This window comes from Astatotilapia calliptera, chromosome 2 (genome assembly GCF_964374335.1).
Source record: "Astatotilapia calliptera chromosome 2, fAstCal68.1, whole genome shotgun sequence".
In the NCBI taxonomy this organism is placed as follows: Eukaryota; Metazoa; Chordata; class Actinopteri; order Cichliformes; family Cichlidae; genus Astatotilapia; species Astatotilapia calliptera.
Window position 1 is genome coordinate 16,814,217 of NC_137423.1, and position 14,115 is coordinate 16,828,331.

A 14,115-nucleotide genomic window follows, 5' to 3' on the forward strand; every position below is an offset into this window, starting at 1 on the left:
CAAGCAGCTTGGTGTGAAAAAATCAACTGTGGGAGCAATCATCAGAAAATGGAAGACATACAAGACCACTGATAATCTCCCTCGATCTGGGGCTCCACGCAAGATCTCATCCCGTGGGGTCAAAATGATCATGAGAACGGTGAGCAAAGATCCCAGAACCCCACGGGGGGACCTGGTGAATGACCTGCAGAGAGCTGGGACCAAAGTAACAAAGGTCACCATCAGTAACACACTACAACGGCAGGGAATCAAATCCCGCAGTGCCAGACGTGTTCCGCTGCTGAAGCCAGTGCATGTCCAGGCCCGTCTGAAGTTTGCCAGAGAGCACATGGATGATACAGCAGAGGATTGGGAGAATGTCATGTGGTCAGATGAAACCAAAGTAGAACTTTTTGGTATAAACTCAACTCGTCGTGTTTGGAGGAAGAAGAATACTGAGTTGCATCCCAAGAACACCATACCTACTGTGAAGCATGGGGGTGGAAACATCATGCTATGGGGCTGTTTTTCTGCCAAGGGGACAGGACGACTGATCCGTGTTAAGGACAGAATGAATGGGGCCATGTATCGTGAGATTTTGAGCCAAAACCTCCTTCCATCAGTGAGAACTTTGAAGATGAAACGAGGCTGGGTCTTCCAACATGACAATGATCCGAAACACACCGCCCGGGCAACAAAGGAGTGGCTCCGTAAGAAGCATTTGAAAGTCCTGGAGTGGCCTAGCCAGTCTCCAGACCTCAACCCCATAGAAAATCTGTGGCGGGAGTTGAAAGTCCGTGTTGCTCGGCGACAGCCCCAAAACATCACTGCTCTCGAGAAGATCTGCATGGAGGAATGGGCCAAAATACCAGCTACTGTGTGTGCAAACCTGGTAAAACCCTATAGTAAACGTTTGACCTCTGTTATTGCCAACAAAGGTTATGTTACAAAGTATTGAGTTGTATTTTTGTTATTGACCAAATACTTATTTTCCACCCTGATTTACAAATAAATTCTTTACAAATCCTACCATGTGGATTCATGGATTTTTTTTCACATTCTGTCTCTCACAGTTGAAGTGTACCTCTGGTGCAAATTACTGACCTCTGTCATAATTTTAGGTGGGGAACTTGCACAATCTGGGGCTGACTAAATACTTTTTTGCCCCACTGTATATGGATAGCTCCTTGGAGCCTTTTGCCTCCCAACTGCTTACAGCCTGCCATTCCTCCACAAACACAAATCCTTACAATCTTACTCATCTGGTCTGTCTTCTGTATCATGATCTGCAGCAAGTGTTCAGTAAAGAAAAAACTCCCTACCATCTCCTTACCAACTCATCATTGGACGACTGTGGCATCCACCTAGACTTGTAGTCAAGACCGCCTAATCCGAGACCAAGACAAGACCAAGACCAGAGGGTATCGAGACCAAGACAAGACCAAGACAAGACCAAGACAAAAGTCTGTCGAGACCAAGATGAGACCAAGAAAGTGGTCTCGAGACCGGTCTCGAGACCAAGACCGGTCTCGAGACATCCAACTCTAGTCAGCAACCACATAAATATGCCCATTAACCCTTTGAAGCCAGTCGGAGCTGTAATAATGTGAATTATTGTTTACAAGATGGTTTGTTCCACAATAGAGTGTGTTGCTGCACGGACGTTTTAGAGTGTCACACAAGTAAGGATTGTTAGGCTGTATGTTGCTGTTGTACATGGCAGAGGACCAATCTGAGTCGCATGACTTGTTAATAAAACTTACTACCCCGTTGGGTAGGAAATAGATATTCTGGAGTCTGTCGTGAATGAGACCAGAATATAACATGGTGGCAGCGGAGCGGGCAGCGGAGCGGACAGCGGAGCAAGCTGCACGGCTGGAGTAAACCCCCGAGAGACGCCTGTCGGAGCGGTGAGCAACTAGCGGCTAATCGAGTTAGCACCGCCGCGAGGCATGGAGGGCCTTAAATCGCCGCCGACGCTGGTATTGGACTCCAGTAACCTATCACGGACATGGAAGACCTGGAGGGACGAGTTTATGCTCTATGTGGAGCTGACCATGGACTCAGACGGCGAACAGAAAAAAGTAAGCTTGTTCAGTTATCTCGTTGGTGAAAGCGGCAGGGAGCTGCTAGACACGCTAATGGGCGACACGGCGAGAGATCGGTGGACAGTTAAGGACATTATTGAGAAGTTTGACAATCATTGCAATCCTGTAGTTAATGAAACTGTGGAGCGTTATCGGTTCTTCACAAGAAACCAAGGCGCCAGTGAGACAATCGACAGCTATGTGACGGAGTTAAAGCTGCTGACAAAAACGTGCAATTTTGGAGTAATAAGGGACTCACTGATTCGTGACAGGATTGTATGTGGACTTCACAACCCGAGTTTGAGGGAGAGACTGCTGCGTGAGAAAAACATGACACTGGATGCATGCATACAGCACTGCAGAGCCGTGGAGCTGTCGCGGGAAAACAGCAAAACCATTTCGGGAGCTGCAGTGGAGGAGGTGCATGCTGTGCGTGGAGCTGCGCGCCAGAAACGGATCGGCGACGCAGTGGACTGTAAGTTTTGTGGCAGAACACATGAAAAAAAGAAAGAAAAATGTCCAGCATACAGGAAGAAATGTAAAAAGTGTGGCAGAGAAAACCACTTTGCAGTTAAATGCATGGCACATTCAGAGCAGAAGAGAAGGACGAATGTACACAACGTGACAGCATGTGACAGCATCAAATCACTAGAAGAAGCCTACGCGTCCCACCAAGATCAGGAAACATTGAACAAAATACGCAAAACAAAACTAGAATTAAATGAGATAATTGATAAAAAAAAACAAAATTCTTAGTACAAAGACTACGCCTACAAAATTACGAACATGGTAATAAATCCGGTCAATTTCTAGCAAACCAGCTAAAAATAAATAAAGAAAAAACAACTATATGTGCTGTTCAAGATTCATCTGGGAACACATTATATGAACCGATACAAATAAACAACATTTTCAGGGATTTCTATAAAACGTTGTATTCACCACAAATAAACCCATCTAAAAAAGAAATTGATCAGTTTTTGGACAACATAACTCTTCCAAAATTATTGGACAATCAAGCAATGGCACTGGATTCACCACTGACACCAGGTGAACTCCAGGAAGCCCTGATAAGTATGCACAATAATAAGGCTCCAGGTCCAGATGGCTTTCCTGCAGAATTCTACAAAGAATTCTGATCGATTCTAGCACCAGTTTTCTACAGAACGTTGTTGGAAATTAAAGAAAAGGGCAGACTTCCATCAAATATGAATTCTGCAAACATTAATCTCCTGCTAAAACCAGGCAAAGACCCTGTATATCCCTCAAGCTATCGTCCAATATCCCTTATAAATGTAGACCTTAAAATAATCTGCAAAGCTCTCTCAAAGAGACTGGAGAAAATAACCCCCCTCTTAATTCATCCTGACCAAACTGGTTTCATAAAAGGTAGGCACTCATCAACAAATACAGGTAGATTACTTAATTTGATAGACTACTCATACAGTAAAAACCTAGAAACTACAATATTCTCTTTAGACGCAGAAAAAGCATTTGACAGAGTTAACTGGAAATTTCTATTTGCAACTTTACACAAATTTGGTTTTGGATCCTCTTTCATAAACTGGTTAAAAATATTATATAATTCCCCAACAGCTTGTGTTAGAACAAATGACCAGACATCCTCCAGCTTCTGTCTCTTGAGGGGCACCAGGCAGGGATGCCCACTCTCCCCTTCACTATTTGCAATTTTTATTGAACCACTAGCAGCAGCAATTAGACAGAATTCAGTAATTAAGGGCATAAAATGCAAGAACGTGGAACATAAAATCAGCCTTTATGCGGATGATGTGTTACTCTTTCTCCAAAATTCACAAACCAATATCTCTGGGGTGATTGAATTGATAAACTCTTTTGCAAGAATATCAGATTACTCAATTAACTGGTCAAAATCTACAGTCCTACCGATTAATTGCTCCTTCCATAATTCCTCTTCTACACCGCTGCAATCGGGAAATATAAAATATTTAGGTATTAATGTTTCTCCCAAGCTTGCAGATCTAACTAAATTAAACCATATCCCACTTTTAAAGAAAGTAGAAGATGATCTGGCTAGATGGAAATGTCTACCCATATCACTCATGGGAAGGGTTGCCGCTATAAAAATGATGGTCTTACCAAAAATAAATTATTTATTCTCAATGATCCCAACTAAACCGCCACAAGATTGGTTCAGATCTCTAGATTCATGTATGTCCAAATTCCTTTGGAAAAATAAACCCCCACGTATAAGCTTAAAAACACTACAAAAGATCAAGGATAAAGGAGGACTAGAACTGCCTAACTTTCAGCACTACTTCTTAGCCAACAGGCTTCAGTTTATCTCAGGATGGCTAAAACACACCCTCTTAGATGAACCTTGGCTAGATGTAGAACAAGCACTCTGCAATAATCTAGAGATCTCAGACCTACCATTTATCAGCTCAAACATCCAACGACATGAATGCTTTAAAAACATCAACATCAGCTCTTCTCTGACAGCATGGTGGGAGTTTCTAAAATTGACGGCGTCTTCATTAATCCCATGCAAACGTACACCTATCTGGAACAACCCTGACATATTACAAAACAATAATATGATAAACTTTTCAGATTGGAGTGATAAAGGAATCAAATATTTAGAACATATACTAGAAGGAACAGAATTTATTTCATTTGACGGACTAGTTACACAATATGGGATCAACAAGAAAAGATTTTTAGAATATCAACAAATTAAATCCATACTAAAAAAGAAATTTAAACCGGGTCAAGTTGAACTACAAACACCACCAAGTGTGGTTCAATTTCTTACTCTTAAACCCCCCAAATTACTATCCAAAATATACAGAATGCTTTCTAAAACAGATGAATCAATATCACTTCCTATTGCAAAATGGGAAGCGGATTTATCAGTTAACTTAGACCTAAACTTCTGGTCTCAGATTTGCTTAAAAACCTTTCATCTAATTAGAAATCCCAGTCTTCAATTAATTCAATACAAAATATTACATAGAGTGCACTATACAGGTCATCGGATGTTCAAGATGGGCTTTACGTCTACCAACAACTGCTCACACTGCCAAACCAATTCACCGGACAATTATATCCACGCTCTTTGGTTCTGTCCACCAGTTCAGAAGTTTTGGCGCGAGATATGTGAAGACTTATCGAAGTGTCTGAAATGTAACATTCCAACTTCCCCCTTAGTGTGTTTGTTGGGCAGCTTAGATAATGTCACTTCAGAAAAGAATATAGCCCATATGGTTTTCACTGCCCTATGCATAGCCAAGAAAACAGTCCTCATGAACTGGAAAAATAAAAATAATCTTAATTCTAACCAATATAGAAATTATCTATTAGATTACATTAGTCTTGATACAGCCTCTGCCACCACATCAGATCAATTGCTCTGGGCTCCTTTGATCAGCTCCATCACCTAGTGGGGGTGGGGGGTCATAGTTTGGTCCCGCCTTCACTGTTGTGATTGGTGTGGGGGTAGGGACAGGCTTAGGGCGTCGGTGGGTTCCCCGGAGGCATCTTCCTTGGGGGGCTCAACCCGGGGTAGCGGTCATGTCCGGTTAGGGGCTCTGTTGGCTCTCAGGTGACTGTTTCCTCACGGCTGCGTGCAGCGGGGCTAGGGGAGGGTCTGTGCTGACGGACGTGGGTTACTGACCTGGTAGCCTGGCTGCCCCTGGGTGGGTCCGGGATGGGCGTGAGGTTCTGGGGGCGCTCCGTCTCTGGGCTGGGACCCGGACCGGGCCTCGGGGGCTTGGGTCCTGGTTGGTGTGTTACCGGGGTTGTGGGCGGGTGGGCCCAGCCCTGGAGCAGGGTGCCGCCGGTGCATCGAGCCACCTGGGGGGCTCTTCAACTGGTGGGGGAGATTGTCACATCTTGCAGGAGCTTTCCTCTCCTCAGGAGCTCCCTCTGCAGGAGGGGGAGATACAGGAGAGGTGGAGGAAGATCTCAGCCTGGGTGTTTATTGTCAATTGTAGGACAGGACTGTACGGTGTTTCTCCAACAACAAACCTTGGATTACCCCAGAAATTAAAGCTGTCCTCAAGCAGAAGAGGAGGGCCTTCAAATCCAAAGACAAAGAGGAGTTGAAAAGGGTGCAGAGAGAGTTGAGGGGACTGATAAGGAATGGGAAGGACAGCTACAGGCAGAAGATGGAGAACCAGCTTCAGCAAAACAACGTTGGTGAAGTCTGGAGAGGCCTCAGAACCATCTCAGGCCACAAACAGCAGAACTCTCTGCCTGGGAGGGATGTGAGATGGGCAAATGAACTGAATCATTTCTTCAACAGATTTGATTCAGCCATGAGGCAGTCTGCAACATCGGCTGCAGACTCACCCACCCCCACTGCTGCTGTTCCACCTCAGACACTTCACACCTCCTCTATTCACCCTGCTCACTCCTCCCCACCCCCAACAACAGCATCCAATACACACTCAACACAAGGCTCCAGCCTGTCTCTCTCAACCACCCAGGTTAGGAGGGAACTGAGGAGGATTAATGGCAAGAAGGCAGCGGGCCCAGATGGCATCAGCTCGAGGGTCATCAGGTCCTGCGCGGACCAACTGTGTGGGGTGATGGAGCACCTCTTCAACCTGAGCCTGAGGTTGGGAAGAGTCCCACAGCTCTGGAAAACCTCCTGTGTTGTACCAGTGCCAAAGACTTCACGCCCCAAGGACCTCAACAGCTACAGGCCGGTGGCTCTGACATCCCACCTGATGAAGACCCTGGAGCGGTTGGTCCTGGCTCAGCTTCGGCACCTAACAAGCTCATCACTGGACCCACTTCAGTTTGCCTACCAGCCTGGCATTGGAGCGGATGATGCCGTCATTCACCTCCTACATCGTTCCCTCGCTCACCTGGAGACCGCTGGAAGCACTGTGAGAATCATGTTCTTTGATTTCTCCAGTGCCTTCAACACTATTCTTCCCTCGGTTCTGAAGGACAAGCTGGTGAACTCTGGAGTGGACCATCACCTCACTACCTGGATCCTGGACTACCTCACCGACCGACCACAGTATGTGAGGACTCAGGGCTGTGTGTCGGACAGGGTCGTCTGCAGTACGGGGGCCCCACAGGGAACGGTTCTGGCTCCGTTCCTCTTCACCATCTACACTGCAGACTTCTCCCACAATTCCACCCAGTGCTTCCTGCAGAAGTTCTCTGATGACTCTGCAATAGTCGGCCTCATCACTGATGGGGACGACAAGGAGTACAGAGGACTGACTCAAGACTTTGTGGACTGGTGCCAGCTGAACTACCTCCAGATCAACGCCAGTAAAACCAAGGAGCTGGTGGTAGACTTCCGCAGGCACAAGCATTCTCCACTGCAACCACTGAACATCCAGGGTATGGACATTGAGGCTGTGGACAGCTACAGGTACCTTGGTGTTCATCTGAACAACAGACTGGACTGGACTCATAACTCAGACGCCCTCTACAGGAAAGGGCAGAGCAGGTTGTACCTGCTGCGGAGACTCAGGTCGTTTGGGGTGGAGGGCCCACTCCTTAAGACCTTCTATGACTCTGTGGTGGCTTCTGCTATCTTTTATGGCGTGGTCTGCTGGGGCGGCAGCATCTCTGCTGGGGACAGGAAGAGACTGAACAGGGTGATCCGAAGGGCCAGCTCTGTTCTAGGATGCCCTCTGGACCCAGTGGAGGTGGTGAGTGACAGGAGAATGGCGGCTAAGCTGTCATCCCTGTTGGACAACGTCTCCCACCCCATGCAGCAGACTGTGACAGCACTGAGCAGCTCCTTCAGTGGGAGACTGCGGCACCCATGGTGTGGGACGGAGAGATTTCGCAGGTCTTTCCTCCCCACTGCTGTCAGACTCCACAACAAAGACTTTAACTGAACAAACACACACATCCACACATGTGCAATAACACTAAGTGCAATAATCCTTTCTGGCATCGTTGTATTTTTACTCAGTTGTATATAGCATTCGTATTCTATTTTTATCTTATTGTATATTTTTATTCTATTTTATTCTACTGTATATAGTATATTATTTTCTATTCTGTACAGCTGTGTACTGTATTTATTCTTATTGTATTCTAATTTTTGCGTCATAACTTTTGCACTGTCCACTTCCTGCTGTGACAAAACAAATTTCCCACGTGTGGGACTAATAAAGGTTATCTTATCTTATCTTATGTAGTCTGGAAGATGAGTGGATGGTGGGGTGGGTGCACTTTTCTCTGTGGTGGGGTTGGGTGGACTGTCCCGGACTCTGTGGGGCCGGGCGGCGCTGCTGCACTGGGCCCCGGTCTGGATGGGCCTGGGCCCCCTTTCCCTGGCGGGTCGCGGAGTGTGGGGGTGCCTACTGGGGTCAGCGGGGGAGCTGGCCCCAGGGAGGGGTCACTTGCCCCTCCCTTCCTTCCCTCCCCATCTCCAGCTGCCTCCCTCTTCCCGCTCCACCACAACCACCCACACATGCAGGGCCTTAGAGTAGGGGTATGTCACCAGGGTGCAGAGGAGGCTACCCCCCCTCTGTCCCCTTCTGGCTGCCTCTGCCTCAATTTTATCCCACAACTTAGACATTCACATTACTCACACTCTCATTACACATACATATAGGATCTTGGGGGTGGGCACGATACACGGAGTCCAAAGTACCATCAGGGTGTACACCCCACCCCTGGCATCGTTGCCCACCTCTCAATTTTAAATACACATAGACATTGAGGGCTAGCAGGAGGGACCATGCGCTTACCTGCTGCTCTCTGGCAGGTAGCTCCAAGCCCTCCTGGGTTTTAAATGCACCTTAAAACACACATGCATCAACACTACAATGAGCGGGTGGAGGGAGGTTTGGAGTCTTCTCTCACCCCCATTCTCTGCGACCTGCTGGAGCAGGGGGGCTAGGAGGAGGAGTTGGCCGTCCGACTGCGGTCTGGAGTGTGGAGCCTTCCTGCTGCTGCGGAGTCGGGGCGGTCTGCCTCCCCCCACCGCAGGGAAAAGGGAAACACCACCTGGGTCTGGGTGCAGTTCCCCCCTCCAGGGGCGGGGGCACCTAGACCCGGTTTGTAGAGTACGCTTGGGGAGTGTGATCGTGTGTACAATGTCTCTTTATGTCTGTCTCCACGTTGGTTGAGTGTGGAGTAAGTGCATATGAGAGCATGAGGGTGGGAATGGATGTTTGTATCTGTGTGTGCCTGTATGTCTGTGTCTATATGTCAGGTTGGGTGTCAGGCGCCACCTCTCTGGGGACATCTCAGGCCCTCCAAGGTTTGGAGGCCTATCTCCCCCTACCACCACTTCCCCTGCCAGTGGCGGACCCCCTCAGACATCGGTGCGTTGGTGGTTCTTTGTGTCCGGGGATGGGCGTCCAGGTACACACCGGCTCACTCCTTGGCGGCTGCTTATCGGGGCCTGGAGCCTGGGGCTCGCTCGGGCCACTTCGGAGGTGGGGTGCCCCCGGCCTCTCGGCCTGGGGCTCGGTCACTCAGGCGCAGCTGGCTGCCGGCGGAGCTCACGGGCGCGTCACTGCAACTCCCCCTGGCTTCTGCTCCGCGGCTGCTGAGTGAGCCCTCATCTGGGACTCTCCTCAGCTCTTTCCGGGACAGTGGCGCAGCTGCCCCTCTGTTGGTCTTCCTTGGTCTCTTGTGTTCTGGGGGCCTCTGGATGTCTGGAGTTTTGATCTCCTCCACACCTGCTTCATGCCCTGGAGGACGGGGCTGTGGCCCCCCCACACCCTCTAGCAGATTATTACATGAAGGAACCTTTTAAAAAACAAAAAACAAGCGCGTCCATGCTCACAGGTGTACACACGGGTGATCACACCCACAAACTACACCCTTTTTGGCTCCTACCTCAAAGCACACTGTGTTCTGTTGATCTTATGTGCTGCACAATAATGTTTAACATTTAGTATTTACTGTCATATTCCCATATATCATTGTGATGTTGTTTATTCTATTACTCTTGTTCTCTTCTGCTTGCTTTCTTTTTTCTTTCTCAGCAGGTGACCCAGGTGATTGATATATGCATTTTTTTTTCTCTGCCCATTCTGTTGGTTTTTGTCTTTTGCCCTTCTCCTCCGTCCCTCTTCTCAGCTGTTTCTCTTTCCCTCTTTCTTTCTCCCCTTCTTTCCCCCAGTCAAGTCTGTCCCGTATTCAGTAAGTGAAAATAAAATAAACAATAGAAGGTGAATCAAATGGACCATTACGGCAAGGCTGGGATGGTCAGTTTGGTAAAGTAAATCTGTTGGGCATCTTTCTTTGCCTTTAGACAACAATTCTCAGGGCAAAAGAGCCAAACGGGACAGGCCAAAAAAAAAAAAAAAAAAAAAAAAAGAGAGTGATGAGTATGAGGACGTTCTCTGTGCTACAGAGGCAGACACACATGCTTCAACTACAAAGAACATGACAAAGTGAGAGGCACTCAACTCTTTGCAGGCATGCTGATGGGCAAAGAGATTGTAAATTTTCAGATTGACTGTGGTGCCAGTTGTAATGTAATGCCAATCCACATGCTAAGCCCGAACACACAGTTGGAGGACACACAGACAGTGTTGATGATGTACAACAAAAGTAAGATAAAGCCGTTGGGAAAATGCAAAGTTAAGCTACGTAACCCAAGAAATCAGAAACTGTATCGGTTGGAGTTTCAAGTGGTTGACAAAGACTGTAAAGTACCACTGCTGGGCAAGAGAGCCAGCGAAGCGATGAAACTCATAAAAGTACACTATGAAAACATCTTGAAACTGGACAGCATCGTTACTTCAGAGCACCCAACAGCCAATGAGTGGAACATGGATCAGATTAAAACAGAGTATGCCGATGTCTTCACGGGAGATGGCTGTTTGGAGGGAGAGTTAAGGCTCGAGGTGGATGAAACTGTGAAACCAGTGCAGTTACCAAAACGGTGTGTCCCTATTGCAATGATAAAGCCGTTAAAAAAGGAGCTTCAAGATCTTCAGCGCAGAGGGATCATTACACCAGTAGAATGCAGCACAGACTGGATCAGTGGGATGGTTGTGGTCCAAAAGCAGAGTGGGGATTTAAGAGTGTGCATAGATCCAAAACCCTTAAACAAAGCCCTACAACGGAGCCACTTCCCATTGCCCACCATTGAGGACATTTTGCCAGATCTGTCAAAGGCTAAAGTGTTCTCTGTCTGCGATGTGAAGAGTGGATTCTGGCACGTGAAACTGGAGGAGTCGAGCTACCTAACAACATTTTCGACTCCATTTGGACGCTACAGATGGCTGAGGATGCCAATGGGGATAAGCCCAGCTCCGGAAGTGTTCCAGAGGAAGCTCACACAAGCTTTGGATGGACTGGCAGGGATCTACATCATTGCAGATGATGTGCTGATCACGGGTCAGGGGGACACAGATGCTGAAGCAGTACGTGACCATGACGAGAAGTTGAGACAGTTTTTGACCCGTTGCAGGCAGAAAAACATTAAGTTGAACGCAGACAAGTTCAAACTTAAACAGAAGGAGACTACGTACATTGGACATCAGCTGACATGCAACGGTCTGAAAATAGACCCAGAGAAGGTTAGGGCTATAGAAAAAATGCCCAGACCTACAGACGTGAAGGCAGTACAGAGACTGTTAGGTATGGTGAACTACTTAGCAAAGTTTTGCCCACATCTGTCTGACCATTGCGACTTACTGAGACAACTGACACACAAAGACAGTGAGTGGAACTGGACAACTCGACATGAAGACGCATTCCAGAGACTGAAAGAGACTATAGCAGAGGCTCCAGTCCTGAAATACTACTGCCCAGAGGAGGAGCTGACAGTACAATGTGACGCTTCTGACAAAGGGTTAGGTGCAGCACTCATGCAGACGGGTAAGCCTGTGGCTTTTGCGAGTAGAGCACTTACACGTACAGAGCAGGGTTATGCCCAGATCGAAAAGGAGCTTTTGGCTGTAGTTTTCAGCATGGAGAAGTTTCATCAGTACAGATATGGTCGTAAAGTGGTGGTACACAGTGATCACAAACCCTTAGAGACCATAGTAAGAAAACCACTGCTGAGCGCACCCAAACGGTTGCAAAGGATGCTTATGCGCATTCAGAAATATGACATAGATGTGGTGTATGTGCCAGGCAAAGACATGTTATTAGCAGACACATTGAGCAGGGCATATCTTCCAGAGTGCTCACCACAGGGCTCCATTGAGGAGGAAATAGAGAGCATTAACATGGTCACTCATGCACCCATCTCACCTGACAGACTAAACAGCATAAGGACTGCTACACAAGACAACAAAGCACTACAGATCCTCATAGATACAATTCACAGAGGTTGGCCGACAGACAAAAGAGACACTGACGGTGACATCAGACCATACTTCTCATTCCAGGATGAACTGAGTAGTCAGGATGGACTTGTGTTTAGAGGTGAACGTGTTGTTGTCCCGACTACCATGAGACAGGAGATCATAACTAGACTACACTCGACACACCTAGGTGTAGAAGGTTGTCTAAGGAGAGCCAGAGAGTGTGTGTATTGGCCAGGCATGAACGAACAAATTAAGACTTATGTGACTAAGTGTGGCATCTGCAGGTCAGTTGACTACAGACAGCAGAAAGAGACCTTGGTCCCACATGAGATCCCGACTAGACCATGGGCTAAGGTGGGCTCAGACCTGTTTATGTTTGACAACAAGGACTACCTTATCACCGTGGACTACTATTCAAACTTCTGGGAAATTGACTATCTCCCGGACACTAAGTCCACCACAGTGATTAGAAAGCTGAAGGCTCACTTTGCCAGACAGGGCATCCCGGACATTGTTGTTTCAGATAATGGACCACAGTATACGTCCGGTGAGTTTCTGAGATTTAGTCGACTGTGGGGTTTCCAGCATAAAACATCTTCGCCAGGTTACCCTCAGAGTAACGGGAAGGCTGAATCAGCAGTGAAGACAGCAAAGAGGCTGCTGCTGAAGGCAAAAATGGCGGGGCAAGACCCGTATCTTGCGATTCTGGACCATCGCAACACACCATCACAAGGCCTGGAGACCAGCCCAGCTCAGAGGCTGCTCAGCAGGAGGACACAGACGCTTTTGCCAACCAGGACAAGCCTGCTAAGGCCAAAAGTCATTCCAGCCCGGCGGGAGTTGGAGATGAAACAGAAGCGCCAAAAACTGTGCTATGACCGATCAGCACGAGACATGGACTCTTTGAAGCTAGGGGACAGTGTCAGAGTTCAGCCTTTTGACCGCCATTCCACTTGGAGCAGGGGAGTGGTGATTGGGACTGTTGACCCGAGGTCCTATGAGGTTCAGTTGGACTCTGGAAGTGTCCTGAGGAGGAATCGGAGGCACCTGAGACATGCAGGCGTGATGGATCAGGAAAATGGCATAACAGACACCGGGGCACTGACCAGCTCAGTCACAGCTCCTGCAGACACTCGTGAGCGGCAGATCAAGACTGACGAGGTATCAGGGGGTGTCAGGACAAGGTCAGGCCGCAAAGTGGTTCCACCACTTAGGTACAAAGACTATGTTACATAATGAGGATTTATTGTTTATTGTTTGAGGGGAAGAGTTGTGTATTCTGTGGATATTGATGTTCACTACAGCTTACAGAAATGTACATGTTTGAATAAGTGGAATGCTTTTGTATTCTTTGAGTGTTTCATATTGTTTGCTCCCTCAGTGAGAAGAAGGACAAAAAAAAAAAAAAAAAAAAAGAGAAAGGATGTAATAATGTGAATTATTGTTTACAAGATGGTTTGTTCCACAATAGAGTGTGTTGCTGCACGGACGTTTTAGAGTGTCACACGAGTAAGGATTGTTAGGCTGTATGTTGCTGTTGTACATGGCAGAGGACCAATCTGAGTCGCATGACTTGTTAATAAAACTTACTACCCCGTTGGGTAGGAAATAGATATTCTGGAGTCTGTCGTGAATGAGACCAGAATATAACAGGAGCGGGCACGCTCTGTTTTGCGTAACTATTTGTAAATCCCGGTAGCACTGCAACCACGTAAGCTAGCGCAATAATTTTTTTTGCATATGAAACCGGAGGAGTTGTACTTACATCTTATGCCATCAGCTTGTCCTAAGTCACAGTTTCCTTCCACATA